A 23,969-nucleotide genomic window follows, 5' to 3' on the forward strand; every position below is an offset into this window, starting at 1 on the left:
AGGATTCTCTCTTTGTCTTTAATTTTTGCCATTTTAATTATAATGTGTCTGGGTTTTGGCCTGTTTGGGTTCATCTTGTTTGGGACTCTGTGCTTCCTAGGTTTGTCTATCTATTTCCTTTGCCAAGTTAGGGAAGTTTTGTGTCCTTATTTTCAAATAGGTTTTCAAACCCTTGCTCTGTCTCTTCTACTTCTGGCACCCCTATGATGTGAATATTGTTACACTTGATGCTGTTCCAGAGGTCTCTTGAACTATCCTCAGTTTTGGGGATTCTTTTTGCTTTTTGCTGCTCAAATTGGGTGTTTTCTGCTACCTTGCCTTCCAAATTGCTGATTTGATCCTCTGCTTCATCTAGTCTGCTGGTGCATTTGTCATTTCAGTTATTGTAGTCTTCATTTCTGACTGGTTGCAATTTATGCTCTCTATGTCCTTTTTAATGCTTGCTATCTCTTTGTTGAAGTTCTTACTAAGGTCCTCGAGCATTCTTATAACCATTATTTTGAGCTCTGTATCTGGTAGGTTTGCTTTTCTCCATTTTGTTTAGTTCTTTTTCTGGCGTTTTCTCCTGTTCTTTCATTTTTGATGTATTTTTTTGTTTTCTCCTTATGGCTGTGTTTGTTTCTATGTATTAGATAGGGCTGCTGTGTCTCCCAGTCTTGCCAGGTGGCCTTATGCAGTAGGGGTCTTGTGGGGTCCCATTACGCAGTCTCCCTGGTCACCTGAGTTGGGTGCTCCAGGAATGTCCCTTGTGTGTCTTGTGTGCGCCCTTCTGTTCTAGTTGAACTTTGATTGCTGATGGCATGTCAGTAGTTGGAATTGACCCTCATGCTGACTGGCTGTAGGGTGTGGCCATGCCCACAGCTTGTGAGCTGCTGTGCAGGGGGCTTCCCTATGTAGGGGAATTTGCCCCAGAGGGTTTTGGTTCCTGTTGAGACTGCCTTTTTTGTGTGTGTTTTTTATAGGGCTAATTGGGTGGTGCTCTGTTGTGGTCTGAAGCCAACCTCCAAATGTGTTGTTCTGGGCCTCTTGGGAGAGGTTCTAGTACATACCCAGGTCACCCACTGCCTCTGACAGGTCAGGGAGTACCTGGTAGGAGCTACAAAACAATCCATGTTTGGTTATGGCCTGTGCTATACCTGGAGGCACATGGGAAAGGCCATCGTGCAGACAGAAGATGTTTGCCACCAGTACTGGGTCTCTGGTAGCTTCACAGAAAGCCAGGACACTCCGAGGCCTGCTACTACCTGCCAGCTCTTGTAAGGTTCAGCCACTGATAAAGCCTCTGGAGAGAAGCAAGTCCGGTGAGGAAGGGTCTCAGTGAATCAGCAGGGTAGAGCAGCAGAGCTCACCAGGCCAATCAGAATCAGATTTGGCCTGTGGGGGTAGGCTCAACACAGGAAAGATGGCACCCACCTGCTGGCTGCTGGAGAGAAGTGCCCCATACAGGTAAAATGGGAATTGTCCCTCCAGTCCTCACCCTGAAGTTAGACAACTCAGTTTCCCCATACGTCTCTGATACCCTCAATGTCACTATCCCTCCACTGGAGCCAAGAGTGAGTCCCTGTGTGGGCCCTTTATGTGGATCTCTGAGTTTATCACAGCCTTTTCTCCCACCAAGATGGTCAGAAACCACACTGTTTTTCACAGCCAAATGTTGGGGGGCTCCTCTTCCCAGCACCAGTACTCGGGCTGGGGAGGCTGGTGTAGGACAGGGTCCATTGCTCCTCTGTGGGGAACCTCTGAGGCTTAGATATCTCTCTCAATTTCCATCCACTACAAAGAGGTTTAGAACAGGCCCATTTCACATCTCCACCCCTCCTACCAGTCTCAACGTGGCTCCTTCTTTATATCCATAGTTATAAAACTTTTGTCCAGCTAGACTTCAGAGGGTTCTTCATGTTGATTTTTCTATAATTTAGTTATAATTTTGATGTGTCCATGGGGTGAGGCAAATGCAGCGTTTATCTACTCTGATATCTTGGATCATCTCGGGCATGATCCAATTCTAATAAAACTTTTTTTTTTAAGTTTATTGGGGTGACAATTGTTAGTAAAATTACATAGATTTCAGGTGTACAATTCTGTATTACATCATCTATAAATCACATTGTGTGTTCACCACCCAGAGTCACTTCTCCTTCCATCACCATATATTTGATCCCCCTTACCCTCATCTCCCACCCGCCTCCCCACTTACCCTCTGGTAACCCCTAAACTATTGTCTGTGTCTATGAGTTTTTTTTCTCTCATTTGTTTGTCTTGTTCTTTTGTTGTTTTTGGTTTAAATACCACATATCAGTGAAATCATATGGTTCTCTGCTTTTTCTGTCTGACTTATTTCGCTTAGCATTATACTCTCAAAATCCATCCATGTTGTCACAAATGGTCCTATTTCATCATTTCTTACCGCCGAATAGTATTCCATTGTATATATATACCACAACATCTTTATCCATTTATCTATCGAAGGACATTTTGGTTGTTTCCATGTCTTGGCCACCGTAAACAAAGCTGCAATGAACATTGGAGCACACGTGTCTTTAGAGATACAAGTTTTCAGATTTTTTGGGTAGATAGCCAGGAGAGGGATGACTGGATCATGTAGTAATTCAATTTGTAATTTTTTGAGGAACCTCTAGACTGCCTTCCATAATGGCTGCACCAGTCTGCATTCCCACCAACAGTGTATAAGGGTTCCTTTTTCTTCACAGCCTCTCCAACACTTGTTCTTATTTGTCTTGTTGATGATAGTCATTCTGACTGGGGTGAGGTGATATCTCATTGTGGTTTTTATTTGCATTTCTCTGATGATTAGTGATGTTGAACATTTTTTTCATATGTCTATTTGATATTTGTATGTCCTCTTTGGAGAAATGTCTCTTCAGGTCGTCTGCCTATTTTTCAATTGGGTTGTTTGTTTTGCTGTTGTTGAGTTGCATGAGTTCCTTGTATATTTTTGATATTAGCCCCCTATCGGAGGCACTGTTTGCAGAAATCTTCTCCCGTTCAGTTGGTTGCCTCTTTATTTTGTCGATGGTTTCTTTTGCTGTGCGGAAGCTTTTAAGTTTCATATAGTCCCATTCGTTTATTTTAGCTTTTACTTCCCTTGCCTTTGGAGTCAAATTCATAAAATGATCTTTGAACCCAAGGTCCATAAGTTTAGTACCTATGTTTTCTTCTATACAGTTTATTGTTTCAAGTCTTATGTTTAGGTCTTTGATCCATTTTGAGTTAATTTTGATACATGGTGACAGACAGCAGTCCAGTTTCATTCTTTTGCACGTGGCTATCCAATTCTCCCAGCACAATTTATTGAAGAGGCTGTCTTTTCTCCATTTTATGTGTTTTGCTTCTTTGTCAAAAATTATCTGTCCATATTTATATGGTTTAATTACTGCATTATCAATTCTAATCCATTGGTCTATGTATCTGTTTTTCTGCCAATACCATGCCATTTTGATTATTGTTGCCCTGTAGTACAAGCTAAAGTCAGGGAGTGTGATACCTCCAGTATTGTTCTTTTTTCTTAAGATTGCTTTTGCTCTTCAGGGTCTTTTGTGGTTCCAAAGAAATCTGATGATTTTTTGTTCTATTTCTTTAAAAAATGCCATTGCGATTTTGATGGGGATTGCAATAAATTTGTATATTGCTTTGGGTAATATGGCTATTTTAACTATGTTGATTCTTCCAATCCATGAGCATGGAATGTCTTTCCATTTCTTTGTGTCTTCTTCAATTTCTTTTAAAAATATCTTACAGTTTTCAGCATATAGGTCTTTCACATCCTTGGTTAAGTTTATTCCTAGGTATTTTATTCTTTCTGCTGCAATTGCAAAAGGAATTGTTTTCTGTATTTCTTTTTCTGAGATTTCATTGTTAGTATATAGGAATGCAATGGACTTTTGTACGTTGATTTTGTAGCCAGCAACTTTACTGTATTCGTTGATTGTTTCTAATAGCTTTTTGGTAGAGTCTATAGGGTTTTCTATATATAGCATCATGTCATCTGCAAAGAATGACAATTTAACTTCCTCATTCCCAATTTGGATGCCTTTTATTTCTTTCTCTTGCCTGATTGCTCTGGCAAGGACTTCCAACACTATGTTGAAAAGTAGAGGTGATAGGGGACAATCCTGTCATGCTCCTGAACATAGAGCAAAGGGCTTCAGTTTTTCACCATTAATTATGAGATTAGCTGAGGGTTTGTCACATATGGCCTTTACTATGTTAAGGTATTTTCCTTCTATACCTATTTTATTAAGTGTTTTAATCATAAATGGATGTTGTATTTGTCAAATTCTTTTCTACATCAATTGATACAATCATGATTTTTGTCCTTTGTTTTGTTCATGTGATGTATCACATTGATGGATTTGCAGATGTTGAACCATCCTTGTGCCCCTGGGATGAACCCTACTTGCTCGTGATGAATAATCTTTTTAATGCATTGTTGTATTTTATTTGCTAGAGTTTTGTTTAGGATTTTTGCATCTGTATTCATCAGAGATATTGGTCTGTAGGTTTCTTTTCTTGTGTTGTCCTTACCAGGTTTTGGTATCAGGATAAAGTTGGCCTCATGAAAAGAGTTAGAGAGTACTGTCCCTTCTTCAATTTTTTGGAAGAGTTTGAGCAGGATTGGTATTAGATCTTCTTTGAAGGTTTGGTAGAATTCACTAGTGAAGACATCTGGTCCAGGACTTTTGCTTTGGGGAAGGTTTTAGATGACTGATTCAATTTCGTTACTGGTGATTGGTCTGTTTAGATTTTCCAGTTCTTCATGGTTCAGCCTAGGAAGGGTATGTATTTCTAAGAACTTGTCCATTTCTTCTAGGTTATTGAATTTGGTGGCATATAGTTCTTCATAGTATTCTTGGATCATCTTTGTATTTCTGCGGTGTCCGTGATAACTTCCCCTTTTTCATTTCTGATTTTGTTAGCGTCTTCTCTCTTTTTATCTTAGTGAGTATAGACAAGGGTTTGTCAATTTTGTTAATCTTTTCAAAGAACCAGCTCTTTGTCACATTAATTTTTTCTATTTTTTTTTTTTGTTCTCTATTTCATTTAGTTCTGCTCTGATTTTTGTTATTTCCTTTCTTCTGCTGACCTTGGGTTTCATTTTTTCCTCTTTCTCTAGTTCTTTAAGGTGTAACATGAGGTTATTTATTTGAGATTTTTCTTGTTTCTTGAGATAGGCCTGTAATGATTTAAATCTCCATCTTAAAACTGCTTTCGCTACATACCAAAAATTTTGGTAGGATGTATTTTCATTGTCATTTGTTTCTATGTATCTTTTGATGTCTCCTGTAATTTCTTCTTTGACCCGGTCGTTCTTTAAAAGTATGTTGTTTAATCTCCACGTGTTCGTGTTTTTCCTGCTTTCTTTTTGCAGTTGATATCCAATTTCAAAGCCTTGTGATAAGAGAATATGCTTGGTATGATTTCAATCTTCTTAAATTTGCTGAGGCTGATTTTATGTCCCAATATATGGTCTATGCTTGAGAATGCTCCATGTACACTAGAAAAAAATGTATAGCCTGATGTTTTAGGACGAAGTGCTCTATATATGTCAATTATGTCCATTTCATCTGATGTGTCATTTAGGACTTCTATTTCGTTATTTATTTTCTGTTTGGATGATCTATCTATAGCTGTGAATGATGTATTTATGTCCCCTAGTATAATTGTGTTCTGGTCAATTTCTCCCTTTTGTTCTGTTAGTAGTTGCTTGGTATATTTCAGTGCTGCCTGATTGGGGCATAAATATTGATGACTGTTATGTCTTCTTGTTGTATAGTCCCCTTTACCATTATGAAATGATCATCTTTGTCTCTTGTTACCTTTTTGACTCTGAAGTCTGTTTCATCTGATATCAGTATAGTTACATCTGATTTTCTCTGGATACCATTTGCTTGCAGTGTCAATTTCCACCCTTTCACTTTGAGTCTATGCTTGTCCTTGTAGCTGAATTGTGTCTCTTGGAGACAGCATATGGTTGGGTTTAGTTTTTTGATCCAATCTGCTACTCTGTGCCTTTTTATTGGTGAGTTCAGTCCATTTACATTTAGGGTGATTATTGATATGTGAGGATTTCCTGTCATTCTATCTTTAGTTCTCTGGTAAGGCTATGTCTCCATTGTTTCTTTGCTTTTTTGTTGTTGTCTATTATTTCTGTGTGGTGGTATTCTATGATGTTTCCCTCTGTTTCTTCTTTTATTACAGTATATATTTCACCTTTGGATTTTTTTGAGTGGTTACACTTAAGTTTATATAAAAGAAAGTTTGATATTTAGAGTATTTCAATTTCTTCAGCATGCTTACTTTCTCCATTCCCATATTCCGGTTCAGGCCTTACTCTCCCCCTTTTTATGTTTTGGTTGCCACAAATTGTCCCTGTTGATGGTGGTTGAATAGCCTCCTTTAGTATTTCTTGTAATGTAGGTCCTGTATTAGAAAATTCCCTCAGCTTCTGTATGTCTGGAAAGGTCTTTAACCGTCCTTCATAGCTAAAGGATGTCTTTGCTGGATACATTGTTTTTGGCTCGTAATTTCTCTCTTTCAATAGTTTGAATATGTGGTTCCACTCCCTCCTGGTTTATAGAGTTTCTGCTGAAAAATCTGATGATAATCTAATGGGCTTTCCTTTGTATGTTACCATCTTCTTTTTCCTGCCTGCCTTGAGGATTCTTTCTTTGTCGTTGATTTTAGACAGCTTCAATACAATGTGCCTTGGAGAAGGCCTGTTGGGATTGAGGTAATTAGGTGTTATATTCACTTCTTGGATTCGAGGATCCAGTTCTGTCTACAAGTTTGGGAAGTTCTCATCGACATTTTGTTTGAATATATTCTCTGTTTCCTTCTCTGTTTCTTTTCCTTCTGGTATGCCCATTATTCTTATATTGCTCTTCCTAATGGAGGCAGAAAGTTCTTGTAGAGTTCTTTCATTTCTTTTAAGTCTCAAGTCTCTTTCTTCTTCCATCCATGTAATTTCCAGATTTTTATATTCGATGTCATTGATTCTTTCCTCCATCTGGTCACCTCTACTACCTAAGCTGGCTATTTCATTCTTAATTTCTTCTATTGAGTTCTTAATCTCCAGAAATTCTATTTGGTTCTTTTTTAAAATTTCAATCTCTTTCGTAAAATGCTCATGTAGTTCTTTGATTGTGTTTCTGAGTTCATTAAACTGCCTTTCTGTGTTTTTTTGCATCTCTTGAGTTTTTTCAGAACTGCAATCTTGAATTCTCTGTCATTTAAGTGACACATTTCCATATCTTTAAGTTCCTTTTCTGGAGACTTTTCACTTTCTCTCTGAGCTGTCTTGTTGCCTTGGTTATTCATGGCAATTACTGATTTATTATTTCTTTTCCTGGACATCTACAGGAGTGGCTTCTGCAACAGGTTGATAGGAAGAGGTCTTTCTTTTGTTTTCCAGTACTTGTTGGTAGAATGTTTTATTATTTCTCCAACTGCAATTTATTTTTCTTCTCCCACACGGTAGTGCTGTTTTCTCTGCACTACTCCTACTTCTCACACAATGGGGGGATTCCTTGGGAGACGGGCTTCTCCTCTGTTAATAGTTCGTCTAGGTCACAGGGCGCAGTGTCCCGGTGGGTATGCGGAGAACTTTTGAAGTTCTAAAGCTCTTCCTGCACCATATTCAGAACCCATATGTTTCAGCAATTCTGTTTACTCCTGCAGGGATCTGTCCAGATAGGGGGGGCAGGGGTGGGGTGAGTTGTGAGAGGTGGCCCAGAGCAATGGCGGGGACCACCAGCACAGCTGGTCCTGCTTCCACAGCTACCTTCCCTTTGCCGGAACTAGTTGGGCTGCGATCTGTGTCTGAGGTCCACAGTTCTCAGAACAGCAAATATTCTGTTGTTTTGATCTGACACTGCTACTCTTCCGCTTCTAGCACCGGGCAGGTGGGGGCGGGGCGAGCTCTGGGAGGGTAGGGAGAGGGTGGCTAGTCTCAGTGCCTAAGGCTTTCATTCTCTACTCTGCAGTGAGGGCTTAAACCACTGTTTTCAGCCTTCTTCCCTCAGTCTTTTCTCCGAGGTCTCTGCCAGGAGCGTTGGGTTCAGCCATGTTATATGCTGACCCGTCAGCCCTGTGGGCCATAAATGGAAACATAGCAGTCCGAGTTCTTCCCTCTCCCACAGCTGCAGTAGTTCCGGGATACAGCAAGCTGGGAGCAGTGAGCTAGGTCTGCGTCCTGCACCTGCTCAGATCTGTCTCCTTGCTTCTCCCTTCCCTCCTCCCTCACTCGTGCGATTCGCCCACCTTTAGGTGAATTCAGTAGTGGGCCTCTTCGTCTTGCCTGTCTGCTGTGTAGGGAGTCCTTTGTGGAGTTATAGTTGTTCCATTTGTTGTAAATTCCAGGAGAGATTTACAGAGGCTCACCTCACGCTGCCACTTTGATGACGTCTCCTAATAAAACATTTAAGAGCAGTAAAAATGAATAAACTTAAGCTACATGAAACAATATAGGCAAACCTGTAAAAGCCCTATTGATTAGGATAAAAAACAAGTCAAAAAGGATGATTCAATTTACATACAGTTCAAATATTATGTATTGATTATAGGTGCAAAAATATGTAAATATGTAGGATAATTTAGAAGACCAAATTAATTTAACCACTGCAGTTTGCCACTGTATCATAATATAACAATGTACAGAAGCTCCTGTTGAACATTTTGAATACTTAAATTTTTACTATTATAAATAGTACTACAAAATTATTTTTACAGATGCCTGCCTGTACAGGTGTGTGAGTGTCCCTAAAAAAAAAAATTTATATATATATATATATATATATATATATATATATATATATATATATATATATAATATTCAATGGCATCTACTGTATTAATGATATTAAACATTGTTCTGTGATGTGACTTGCAATTAATTTTTTTCAGATTTTCATTTTTCTTTTCACCTTATATTGTTGTTTGATATGCAGATATATTTACATTTTTTTATCTAGTTGACTTTGTTCGTTCTTTCATTTAGGAATTTGGGGTTTAAAATATAATTAAGAAAACATTCTTTGCCCTAATTACAAGAAAGTCCCCCCACTGCCCCCTTTTTTAAATTTTAATGTTTTGCATTTTTTGTCAACCTTCTGACTGATTTTGCTTTCAATGTTTCTCCTTTAAGTATCACAGGGTGGCAGTGAGGAGTTAAACAGAATTTGTCTTTCAGTATCTGCATAACTCATATAGTTATTACAATTTTTGAAATATTTGGACTTATTTTAATCTTTTTTAAAATTCACCATCTTTAATTTTACTTTGAATCTAATTTTCCCTTTCTGACTTCTATTATATTAACTTTTTAAAAATACTATTTTCACTACCCTGCTTCTAGTATAAAAGTTATAAATAACATCGAACACTTTTACCTCATATTATTTCTTTAAAATATCTAAACTTATTCAGTATTCTTTTCCCCATTTCCCAAACTTGAAATGATGAAACTCTTTAATTACTAAATTAGGACACCTTACTGACCTTGTCATTACTGTATAGGCTATTAGCTTTAAATCCTTATTTAAAAATAAAAGTATTTAATGTTTACAGTCAAAGTCCTACAACTTCACCACTAAATGTCTATGCATTCATCTATTTTAATTTATTCTGCTGAGTACTTGGCCTATACTTTTGATCTGGAAGGTTTCAGCAATTAGCTCAAATTTCATTGCTCTCAATTTCTTCCATTCTGCTTTTATTGAACTCCTTTTTCATGAATGTGGGAGCCTCAATATGTGTTCATACGTTTCTTTTATTTTTGTTTCTTTTGTTTTACAGTGATTTCTCTGTGATACATTCTGAGTGACTTCTCCAATACTGTTTTCTAGTTGACTAACCCCGTTTTAAACTCTGTCCAGTCTAGAACTTATACCTGGCTACCATTGCCACCTTTTAGAAGACACAGGGCTTTAACTTCACTCATTCTTTAATGTTTCCATTCCAATAAATCCTTTTGGTTTGAACTTTCAATATATTATTGATTACTACTTTGTGTTTGAAGCAGAGGGGATGATTAGAGAATGGATTAAGTACATCAATTTGTTCATCTTACAATTGGTTTTAAAATTATATAAAATATTTAGCATTCTGCAATACATATGCATGTTATCTATACATCTTTCCCTAAAAGAGTCATTTGAAATGCCTAAATAAATTTTGAATGCAAAGGCAAAAGCATCTTAAGATATAGGGAGATAAAGTTGTTGAAATACTTAATTAACTCATTTCAGCAAATGTCATAATGAGTCATGACAGTTACCACCACAGTAAAAATGAGTACTGGATTTTTATTTTGTTCACATTCCTTTTAAAAAATAATTTTAACAATTATACAGAAAACAAGACTAAGCCTCTAAAATGTAACAAGTACTTCTGAAATTGCTTTAATACCTATAGGATTTTGTGTGATCTCTTTATTATATTTTATTATAGAATAACTTGATTTTGAAGTAACATCTTTTGGTATTTATAAGTTATTATGAATTCTTTCACTATTTTTAAACTGAAGCTGTCACTACTTCTTTGATTAGCTTAACTTCTTCATTGCATCTTTCGACACTTTCTGTCTTTTAGTATAAAATATTTCTAAATTCAGTATTTGCTTTCCATCCCAACAGCATTATAATTTCATGTATTACAAGTATCATGCTTAGCATTTAAATAAAACTCCAAAATGTGCTAATAATAAATGAATATATTGGTGTATTTTAAGATATTCAAATTTTAAATTGTAAGACAAGAAATTGTCCATAATTTTATTATCAAGATTGTTTAATTTGGAGACATAAGAGAGGAGAGGTACACCAACTTCTCAAAAGGTTGGTTTGGTTCTATTTCTTAAGTGTGATGGCCGCTATTTGGGTGTTTTCATAATCATTATTGTTATTTAAATTGTGCCTTTATATGTTAAACTCTCATTTGATATATAATGTATTGCTCAATAAATTTTTATGAGGTGACAGAATTCTGATAAAAGAAATGAAGATAAAATTAAATCATTATAAAAATGAATCATGGAAAAAAATGGCGGCGTGAGGTGAGCCTCTGTAAAACTCCCCTGGAATTTACAACGAATCAAACAACAAAAACTCCACAAAGGACTCCCTGCACAGCAGACAGGCAGGATGAAGAGGCCCACTACCGACTGAAATCACCTACAGGTGGGAGATTCGCGCGAGTGGAGGGAGGAGGAAAGGGAGAAGTTCGCGGAGACGGAGCCGCGAGGGCGCAGGACGCAGACCTGGCTCAGTGCTCCGAGCTCGCTGCTTCCCGAAACTACTGCAGCTGCGAGTGAGGGAAGAACTCGGACTGCTAGGGCTCCGCTTGTGGCCCACAGGGCTGAGGGGGCAGCATATAACATGGCTGAACCCAACGCTCACGGCAGAGACCTCGGACAAAAGACTGAGGGAAAAAGGCTGAAAATGGTGGTTTAAGCCCTCACTGCCGAGCAGAGAACGGAGCCTTAGGCACTGAGACTAGCCGCCCCCTCCCACCCCTCCCGGAGCTCGCTGCGCCCCCACCTGCCCGGTGCTAGAAGTGAAACAGTAGCAGTGTCAGATCAAAACAACAGAAAATCTGCTGTTTTGAGAACTGTGGGCCGCAGACACAAATTCACAGCCCAGCTGGTTCCGGCAAAGGGGAGGGAGCTGTGGAAGCAGGACCGGCTGTGGTGGTGGTCGCTGCCATTGCTCTGGGCCACCTCTCACAACTCACCCCACCCCTGGCCCCACCTATCTGGGTGGATCCCTGCAGGAGTAAACAGAACTGCTGAAACATACGGGCTCTGAATCAGGAGCTGGAAGAGCTTTGGAACATCAAAAGCTCTCCACATACCCACCGGGACACTGCGCCCTGTGACCTAGACGAACTATTAACAGAGGAGAAGCCCGTCTCCCAGGGAATCCCCCCATTGTGTGAGAAGCAGGAATAGTGGAGTTCCTCAAAGAATTACGAATAGAATTGCCATATGACCCAGCAATCCCTCTCCTGGGTATCTACCCCAAAAATCTGAAAACATTTAGAGATAAAGACACGTGTGCTCCAATGTTCATTGCAGCTTTGTTTACGGTGGCCAAGACATGGAAACAACCAAAATATCCTTCGATAGATGAATGGATAAAGAAGTTGTGGTATATATACACAATGGAATACTATTCGGCAGTAAGAAAAGATGATATAGGAACATTTGTGACAACATGGATGGATCTTGAGAGAGTAATGCTGAGCGAAACAAGTCAGACAGAAAAAGCAGAGAACCGTGTGATTTCACTGATATGTGGTATATAAACCAAAAACAACAAAAGAACAAGACAAACAAATGAGAAACAGAAACTCATAGACGCAGACGTTTAGTGGTTGCCAGAGGGTAAGGGGGGTGGGGGGTAGGGGGTGGGAGATGAGGGTAAGGGGGATCGAATATATGGTGATGGAAGATGGAAGGAGAACTGACTCTGGGTGATGAACACACAATGGGATTTATAGATGATGTAATACAGAATTGTATACCTGAAATCTATGTAATTTTACTAACAATTGTCACCCCAATAAATTTAATTTAAAAAAAAATGAATCATGCTCAAAAGCCATAATAAGGAGATTAGATATCATCAGAAACAGATATCTGAAGGATAGACTTGAGATATTCAAGCAAAACAGAATGGAACAGAAAAGTTTTAAAAACTGAGATTAAAAAATTGAGCTATGGCCTAGTATAATCAACACTGGGTGTTATTAAACAAAATAGAACACAAAGAAGATAAATATATAGAGGAAAACTCCCCTGATATAGAGGAAGAGAGAATGAAAGGTACAATGATACAGAATAATGAACACCTGTAGATAAGTTAGTAAAATTACTGAACTTTATGAATAAAGAGATAATTGTATGGGCATCTGAACCAAAGATTAGTTTGGCTCATACTTCTTCATGGAATATTCAAAGATGACATAATAATTAAGTATCTAAAATTCTAATGAAAGACAGTTTTACCCAGCAAGTTACACATATCAAGAGACACATATTTTCAAATTTTATTTAATGTTTGAAAATTAAATTAAGAACTTGTAGCCTTTATGAATCTACTTTGTGAAAAAATTCTCGTTGAGAATAAATGGCAATAAAAACAAAAGTTGATCGGCGAAGATGTGATAAAAAGATGAATTAATAGAATTGAATCATTTTCATATGAAACAAAGGCTAACAACTGTGTAGCTATGATTAAAGAATGGAATATAAATGTTACAAATCTATATATTATAATAGTGATGATAGCAATATAACTAACTATGAATCTTCAGGAGATTAAGAAGTGGAAAATAAGTTACATTACTTCTTTTATAGTGGAATAATGTCCTCATATCTATGAGGACAGGGAAATGAAAACAAATATAGCCAATGGTACCCATTGTTACATTTTATTAATATTAGTTAGGAAACAGTTTAGTCACACATTTTATACCTTTTAAATATTTTTTTAATTTTGTTTTTCAGCCTGAATAAATTTGTATTTACATAGCTACTAATTATTTGTTCTCCAAATATATATATATATATATATATATATATATATATATATTTGCATATACATTTCAAGAAAGGAAAAAACAGTATTAAAGTTGTAATACTTAATATATACTGATAACAAAAGATGAATACATGTCATGTGTATACATTTTTTTGGCACCCCCAGTATATATTCTACAGAAAAATCCCAAATCATATACATACAAGTTGATCAATTTTAACAGAGTGAAATTATGAATGAGACCACCTCCAGGTCCAGAAATAGAACAATACTAGGATCCCAGAAGTCTCCTTTGAGTCGTTTTCCAACCAATCCCCCTATGTCCTTTCCAAATGTAACATGTACCCTGACTTTCAACATCACAAAGTTTTAGAGGTTTATATAAAGATAATATATTGTTTTACAGCTAGCTTCTTTTGCCCAAGGATATACAGAGTTCTCAGTCTTTTCCACCTTAGATGCTCTGGCTCAAATTAGCAATTTCCTGATGACTCATGAAGTTTCTGAACTCTTCATGTTTATTGGCTCTTTGGACATCTTCTTTTGCGAAGGACTATTTACGTCGTTTTCCATTTTCTAATTATCTGTTTTATTTTTACAATTTTTTATATTTTCAAGATACACGTCTTTTGTGGGTTTTACATGTATCAAATATTTTATCCCACTGAGTGTCTTGCCTTGTTACTTTCATAATGTTCTCTTTTAATTATTCCTAAATTTAGATCAGTACAGTTTATCAACCATTTCTCTTATAGTCAGTAGTTCTTGTGCCCGGAAGAAACCTTTATTTATTTCATGTTTTCAAAGATATTCTCCTGTGTTATCTTCTAGGAGCTTTATTCTTTTACTTTTCACATCAGTAGTAACATCTTATTTGAATGGAGATTTGTGAAGGAGAGATTGAAGTAGGATTTTGAAGAGTCTGAGGGGTGATAATTTTAACAGCTTTATTGAAGTACAACTTATATACAAAAATATGCAATGTTTAAAGTGCACAATTTAATGAGTTTTATATACCAATACACCCATCATATTATTAATACAATCATGGTAATAAACATATCTATCACCGCAAAAAGTTTTCATGTGTCCTCTGTGTGTGTGTGTGTGGGGGGGGGCGGGGGGTTGTTAAGAGTACTTAACATGAGGTTTACCCTCTTAATACAATTTTAAGTGTACCATACTGCCCTGTTAACTATGAGCATTATGGTTTACAATAGATCTTTAGAACATATTCATTTTGCATAACTGAATCTTGCTACTCATTGAATAACAACTACTTATTTCCAACTCACCCTACCCCCTGGCAACCATCATTCTATTCTCTGCTTTTATGGTTGATTATTTTGGATACCTCATATATGTGGAATTTTACATTGGTCAAATTTCTGAGCCTGGCTTATTTCACTTAGCATAATGTCATCCAGCTTCATTCATGTCGCAATGGTAGAATTTCCTTCTTTTATAAGACTGTATAATATTCCATTTCATGTATGTAGCCATTTTTTATCTATTCATCTGTCAATGGTCATTTGGGTCGTTTCATATCATGGTCATCGTGAATAATGTTGCAATGAACATGAAGGTGCAGATATCTCTTTAAGATTCTGATTTTACTTCTTTTGGTTACATACTCAGAGGTGAAATTGCTGTATTATACGGTAGTTCTATTTTACTTTTTTCAGGAATCCTCATACTGTTTTCCAGAGTGGCTGCACCACTTTATGTTCCTGCCAACAATATACAAGAGTTCTGATTTCTCCACATCCTTGACAACACATAATCTTTTGTTTCTACTTATGTATGCATTTACTCTAACAATTCCTCTTTATTCCTTCTTACATCTCCATAGTTCAATCTGGAGTCATTTTCCTTCTGCATTAAAAAAAATTCCTATATTATTTCCTTATAATGGGTCTGCTGGTAACACATTCTTTCAAATTTTCTTTATATGAAAAATATCTTCATTTTTCCTTTGTTTTTAACAATGATGTTACTGGGTTAAATTGAAGTTGCAGGGTTTTTTGTTTTTTTTTCAGCATTTGAAGATGTAATTCAATTGTTCTCTGACCTCATAAATATGAGGAAAATCAGTTACTTATTTTTACTCCTTTGAAGGCAAGATGTTTATAATCTCTTATTGCTTTTAAGATTTTTCTTTGTCTTTGGTTTTCAACAGTGTAGCTATGTACCTAGTTGTAATTTTCTTAATTTTTATCATGCTTGGGATATATTTTAATTATTTTAATATGTAATGATGCCACTTGTCAGTTTTGGAAAAGGCTCACCAATTATCTGTTCAAAAACTACTTCTGTTCCATTTTATTCTGTACTCTCTTTTGTGAAATCTAATATACTTAAAAATATACTTAAAAGTATAATGTACTTAATATATGTATATTATGTATACATGTATATAGGCATATATTAACATATACATATATATTTACATTATATCATATATAATATACATACATACTTAATATATACATATTAAGTATATATAGATTATATATACATTTACATTTGTATATGTATATCTACTTTTTATAGCTCTGCAATCTCTGTCTGGTTATATTATTTTACCCTACTTTTCTTTCTACTTATTCTCTCTTCAACTGTATTTAATATGCTACTGAACACAACAGCTGAATTTTTAACTTCAGCTTTTGTATCCTGAGATCTAAAACTTCCATTTGATTAATTTTTATGGTTTCTCATCCTCTTCTAGAATCTCTGTCTTCTAATTTCTGAATGTAGTAATCACACTTATGATACCTATGTTACAATTTATTTCTGATAACTACAAGGACTGGACATCCTGTGAATATATTTCTTGGTCTCTCTCCTTTTTTTCTTTTCATTATCATTTCATCTGATTTCCTAATATATCTGGTAATGTTTGATTGAATGCTATACATTGTGTCTGAACAATTATAAAGATAAACTTAGTTTCTGGCTGATAGAATTTGCTTTAACTCCTGACAAGCATTTATGTAGATGCAGATCACCTACATACAATCAGAGATTGAGTTAAATTTATGTATGCTTTAGGTTTGTGAAAGTTGAATTTAGTTATAATTCACTCCTATTTCTGGAGAACAGCCAGCTGTTCAAGGGTTTTAATGAGAAACTCCCTTCTTGGTGGACCCTAAACTTCAACTTTTGTTTGTCAAATGATTGAATCTTTGAACTCATTGCTCAGCTGTTTAACCTCAATGTGTGATGTGGCAAATGGTCATATTAAAAGCTCTGTGAAATGTAGGGTTTTCCCTTCTTTCTGGGATCTTTACCCTTGTCTACTTGCTGCCTTGTTAGCTTTTTGATGCTAACACTTTTCCCCCCAGCAATTATGGTTGATGTCAGTGGGAGTATTTGTCAGTAGATAACTAGTCTGCCTTTACTGGAAATGTAAACACTTCTAATTATATTTAAAGACCACGTTTCTTAATTTAAGAAGATATGAGGAAACTTATTTCCACAGCAATTAGTAGTTTGGAGTGGGGTCTCTTACCTTTGTTAATTACAAAGCCAATAAAATTTTCTCTGAGTTGTTGAAGAAGGCACTTGGGCAGACAGAAAAAGAAAGCAATTGATGGAGCTCTTGACCTTATGCTTGCTATGGTTTTGACTTCATCTTTATTTTATGTTCCATAAATTGTCTGATTCCAGACTAGCTTTAAGGCATCAAAGAAACACAAACTATTGTGTTGAATTTAGACTTAATCTTTAACATGTTATTTTATTAAACCCTCTATTTCCATTCTGTCATTCAATTCTATAATTTATTCTTTCCAGGACCTTTTAAAGTTTATTCTCTGTTCTTTATATTTCCATTATCATAATCATTATCATATAAATTAAGAAACCCACTTTATACCCTGTATTCCTAAAGGAGGTAATTTTAAAATTCCAGCTTTCTTTCTACTGTAATGAAGTAAATTAGAAGAATTGTCACTTCACAGATATTTTCAAGAATACCACTGACACCTCTGCCATAAAATATAAAAACTAAAATCTTACAGTTTGCAACAACATGGATGGACCTAGAGGTTATTATGCTAAGTGAAATAAGTCAGACTGAGAAAGACAAATACCATATGATCTCACTTGTATGTGGTATCTAAAGAACAAAATAAATGAACAAACAAAACAGAAGTAGGCTCATAGATACAGGGAACAAATTGATGATTGCTAGATGGGAGGGAGTTTGGAGGAATGGGTGAGAAAGGTGAAGAAATTAGGAAGTACAAATTTGTAGTCACAAAATACTCATGGGAATGTGAAATACAGTATGGGAATATAGTCAATAATGTTGTAAAAACTATGTATGGTGTCAAATGGATACTGAACTTATCAGGGGGATCACTTCTTAAATTATATAAATGCCTAACCACTGTGCTGTACATCCGAAACTAACATAAAATAATATTGAATGTCAACTATTATGTATATGTATATAGATAGATATAGATAATATAGATATAGGTAGATATAGATATAGATATAGACATAGATATAGATTTTATTCATGGGATACAAAGTACGATAAGGGAAATATAATCAATGGTACTGTAATAGCTATGTACGTTATCAGATGGGTAGTAACTTGTTGGGGTTATCACTTTGTGAGGGGTGTAAATGTCCCATCACATTGTTTTGTACACCTGAAACTAAAAAAAAAAAAAAAAAATTACCACTAACCCACTTAAGACCAGAGTGTTTGTAAGAGGCATGGGAAAAATATCCCCAAGGAAACAATGAATTGTAGATTACAAGAGGCCAAAGATATAATTTCTACCCAAAACATGGAGGCAAATCTCAAAGGTATAAAAGTAAGTCCTTTAACATTAGCAATCTCATATATTGGTCACAGGAATTTAAATGGTTACACCTTGATAAAACTAACTCTATCATATACAGCCTACTATTTAATAATCTCATTCTATGGATCTATCCTAAGTGAGAAAAACAAAACAAGAAATTGAGTACAAAGATCTTGATCACTGAATTTTTATAATACCATTGACAGTCCAAAAATGGTTAAATAAATTGTATTATTTGTGTTATTGAATATTTTATTGTTATATACTTATATTATTATGTATTATACTGCTTTTAAATTTGTTTTTAAATAGTGTTATTACATAGAAAGATAGATAGATAATATTGCTTTTAAAATAGAGTATTTCAATACATTTTATAAAAGAATTACCTAAGAAATTTTATATACAAAATGAAGTGTAAAGGGAAATAAAACCATAGTGGAAATAGGATATATATATATATATATATATATATATATATATATATGGAAAAAATGAATGACATTTTAATTTTCTATTTGAATAGTTATCTACCATATATATTATATATATATATAATATATATAATATATATAATATATATAATATATATATTATATATATATGTATATATATATAATAAACATTACATTTTAAACCAGAGAAAAAAACAATAAGTATGATTTTAAAATAAACTTAAAGCTTACTTCTAGTTTATGGGGTATTAGAAGAATATGAGATAACGGATTGTGAATAAATTCAAAATATTAAGTATTTGGACCATCATAAAAGTAAATTTGCTATAGATTATCCACCAATTGATATGATTCTATACTTGTGATGCCCTTAGTTGACTTTTTCAATAATAGAAATATTGTGACTTGGAATGAGTCCCAGTGCATTTCAGCTCATTTCATGATTCTGTGAATTGCCAATGGATACTACCAGAGAAAGGAAGAAAAACACTCAGCCCAATCCTTGTCTCATACCCCTGCCCATTTCTTTCCATATTCATGTGATGATGGATAACGATCGGCCATGACCAAACATATCACTTATAATCATTACAAGATCCTCATAGTCTATAAGCTCATATCCACAGGGAACCTTACTTATAGTTTCTGTTTATGATAGCTCATAGTTTAGTCTTTTAACTTTAGTAATAATGCCACTCAGGAAAATAGGAGATATTCATGTCATCTCAAAATGTCACTTATCAGCATATACATATTGCATCTCCCTAATGGTTTGTTTTGGTAAACGAGAAGAGACCACTACCTAGTAACTGTGAAATAGTAAATATTGTGAATCAAAGCCTCACCTTTTGTATTCTCTCCATGGTAAGCCTGGCTGTGTGGTTCCTTAGTGACACTTAAATATTTACATATCTCTAATAATTACAAATGGCCTTTCTAGAACCAACATCCCCCCTTTATTTCTCCTCCCTTTAACTGTCAAACCTCTTGATCAATCACTCTCCAATATTTTATTTCCCTTTCTTTCATCAAAGAAAACCAATTTAAATTGGTTTCCACTCTCAACATTCTACTAAATGACTATCTTTAACATTATCAACAATCTTTATATTGCTATATTGACTGGCCAGCTCTGGGTCATTTAACTTGATTTTGTTTCCAATTTTATTGATAAATAATTGACATACATTACTGCATGAGTTCAAGGTATACAGCATGATGGTTTAATTTACATATATTGTGAAATGATTACCTCAACATGTATATTTAATATCCATCATCTTATATAGATACTTTAAAAAAATTTCTCCTTATGATGAGAACTCATAGGATCTACTCTCTTGACAGCTTACCTATATATCATACATCAGTGTTCACTATAGTCATTTGATATTGATGAAGACTTCCTTTTTAAAAATTTCTATTTTCCTGGTTTCTATGACGCACTTCAATTTCTTTAATTCCTTTTTATGGTAATGCTTTCTCTCTGTCTTCTCTGTAAATTCTCCTTTCTCTCCTATGTGTATGCCTCAGCTTTATGTCTTGAACTCAGTGTCTTCTCACCCTCCATGGACAGAGGCATACATTCTGATGGCTTCACATTTACAACTTATTAGCCTTCCTCCTAAGCTCAAAATTCAGAATAGTCCATTTCCTATTTTGACGTCTCCATTTTGAAATTGTGCTGAGACCTCAAACTCAAAATACATAAATCTAGTAAAAACTAGTCTGGGTTTTTGTGTTTGAGTCCTACTTTCCCAATTTACCAGCTGTCACATTGGACATATTATTTAAATAAACTCTGTGAAGTTCAGTTTCCTTATATGAGTTATTGGGAATATTGATTAAGATAAGATGTGAAAAGCAAACACAACACAGCTCCAGGACCATAATAGGTATTCGATGGTTATGTTCTTTTCTTGTGATTCTATCCTCAATATATGACTTGTTAATACACCTAATTGTTCAAGTGAGCAAATTGAGCATCAACATTTACTCTCGTTTCCATTTTACTCTCCACATTCAATCACCTAGTTTTGTTGATAGCCCTATTTACAAATATCTCAAATGTATCCACTTACTTAGGTCTTCACTGGCATGTCCCAAGTTGAGGCCATCAACATTTCCTGACTGTTTTTCCAGTCTATCATTATCTCAAAACCCACTGGTTTTCCTGTGTTCAGTCTCATTCTCTTCAAGTCCACAAAACCCAAAGTCGTGAGATAAAGTTTAATGACATTAACCTATTTGAATCTTTTTATCTATTAAACATCCCTTTCAGTATAAATCCCACACTCTTTAATTGAACATGGAAAGGTTTTAGAGAACTCTTCCCATTTTATTTATCTTCATGTCTTGAAAATCACTTTAGTATGTACTCTAAACATACTGTACGACAGTCCTCTCTTGATTTTGGTATGATTTTATGTACTTGCATACAACAAATATTTTTTAAAATGGAATACTATTTGGTGGTAAGAAAAGATGAAATAGTACCATTTGTGACAACATGGATGGATGTTGAGATTATAATGCTAAGCAAAATAAGTCAGACAGAAAAAGCAGAGAACTATATGATTTCACTGATATGTGGTATATAAATTAAAAACAACAAAAGAACAAGACAAACAAATGAGAAACAAAAACTCATAGACACAGATAATAGTTTGGTGGTTACCAGAGGGTAAGGGGGATCAAATATATGGTGATGGAAGGAGAACTGACTCTGGGTGGTGAACACACAATGGGATTTATAGATGATTTATAGATGATGCAATACAGAATTGTACACCTGAAATCTATGTAACTTCACTAACAATTGTCACCCCAATAAACTTTAATTTCAAAAAATGTATTATTTGATTTCATGATTTATAAAGTTATGTTGATTTTTTTAAAAAGAAAAACAACATAAAAACATTGTTGCCCCCACTTTTAAGATCATATAGAATTATCAAAGGAAGAGTTCAGAAAATATTCTCTCTCATTACCGGATTAAAAGACCAGACATAGAAGGCAGACATTAAATTCTGTAATAACATACAAATAAAAAAATACCAATGAGTATCTGCCAATAATTGCAAAAATGAAATGAAAGAGAAAGTACAGCAGAACTAGCTCAAATTTTAACAATTAGGATATAAAGAAATATAACAGTTCAAGAATATTTCCAGATAAACAGAATGTTTAAATGACACTAGAGTAGGGAGTTAACTCCAATTCACTGCTTGGTTTAGGATAAAGATATATTGTAAAGCATACATATAATCTCTTCAATTATTTTACTTCATTAAGGACTTTTAGTGAGATCTTGCTTATGCCAACCACGGTTTGCCATCACAGTGCATTTCTGAAATGTAACCTTTCAGTTGGTAAGGATTGTGTTCTTAGTACATGCCATGTTCTTCCCCACTTCCTGTAATTTCATACACGATTTTCTTGCTTGAAATGTTCTTCCCTACTCTTATACTCTTTTCTTTACCTAAACTCTACCCAACCTTCTTGTCATAAATACGATATCCTCCAGAAAGTCTACATAGAAGTCTCAACATTGATCAAGTTCCCCTCATGTGTTCTGTCCTGTGGTTGTACTTCTCACCCTAACTTTTAATCACGCTGCCCCTATTATACTGTTATCTCTGTAAGGTGAGGGACCTAGTTCTTTTGTGTCCAAGAACTAGAAGAGTGCCTACCTCTTAAAGAGAGCTCAAAATGCATTTAGAATCATACGTTTAATACTTTTAAAGGTCTAATTCAGGAATCTGTTATACAAACCCTCTGCTTACCTATATATAAAACAATTTTCTTAACGTTTCCTATTTCAATAATGTTCTCAGATGTCAGAAACATGGTGGCATGAGAGGTGCTCCTTGATAATCTCCCCTTGAAGTTACAACAAGCTGAACAGATATTTAACAAAGGATTCCCTACACAACACACAAACATGTCTGAGAGATCTGTCCATCAAAATATCTGAAGGTGGGTGTCATGCAGGGTCTCTGGTCCCACTCCCCACAAAAGAACATAAGACATGGTGAGGCCAAAAAGGAACACCCACAGAGCCATAGTTAGGGGAGTCATACCACTATATTCTCGCTGGCAGCCAGGCAAGACACACACAGTAGGATCCACAGATCCCCAGTCCGCCATTCACTTTTCTCTGTCTGCCAACCAACCAACCAATCAACACAATCCCAGCAGTTACATCAGTAGCCAATTGGCTAACTGGTTACAGCTGACAGCCAACCAATAACAGTTGATGGTCATTCACTACCTGAGCCAGCACCTCTCCACGTGAGGCCGAGAGCCTGGAAACTGCTTTCTAGGACTCTGTTCCCACAGTGGGTCAATCAGGGCAAACCTGGAATGAGAGAAGGGAGAAATGCAAAGACATGGGCCCCAGAACACAGCCTGGAGCTCACTGCAGTCCCAGGAGAGAGGATTGAGACTACAAGTATACTCTCTGTGACCCAGAAGCTCTGCCTGAGGGATCAGCATATAATATGGCTGAACCCAATGATCAGGGCAGAGACCTTGGGGCAAATACTGAATACAGAAGTGCTACAACTGTGGTTTAACAGCCCATACTGCCAGGCAGAAAACAAAGCCACAGAGCCTGGCTGCCTCTTCCCACTGTCCCAGAGCTTGCCTCCCCACACCCTCCTAGTGTTAGCAGCAGGACCCAGAAAAAATCATAGTAGTGCCAGATTAAACAGCAGAATATCTATAGCCCTGAGAACTGGAGACACAGTTCCTGAGTGGCTGTGTCTCACAGCTATGAATTCCGGTGACCAGGGATGAGCTATAGGGGTGAGGCAGTTTGATCTACTACTCAGAGGAGAACAAAGCCACAAACACACCAGCCACCCCTCCCAGCCCAACCCACCCCAGTCTTTCTGACTGATTCCATTGGGGGCACCCAGGGTTGCCAAGGCACAAAATTTTGCATCTGGTTGCAGGTACATCACTGGAATTTAAGGGGCTCAGAGCCCCATCACGCACCACATCCTCCGATGGGGGTTGTTCCCTGAGACAAAGGTGACCTGATCCCAGAGGAGACACCTGCCTCCTGAGGAAATTTCCCTCAACATGCAAATCTGGAACAGGGCAAAAGGAAAATAAAACACTCC

This window comes from Rhinolophus sinicus, chromosome 4, assembly GCF_057876585.1.
Source record: "Rhinolophus sinicus isolate RSI-liver-muscle chromosome 4, RSI-T2T, whole genome shotgun sequence".
In the NCBI taxonomy this organism is placed as follows: domain Eukaryota; kingdom Metazoa; phylum Chordata; class Mammalia; order Chiroptera; family Rhinolophidae; genus Rhinolophus; species Rhinolophus sinicus.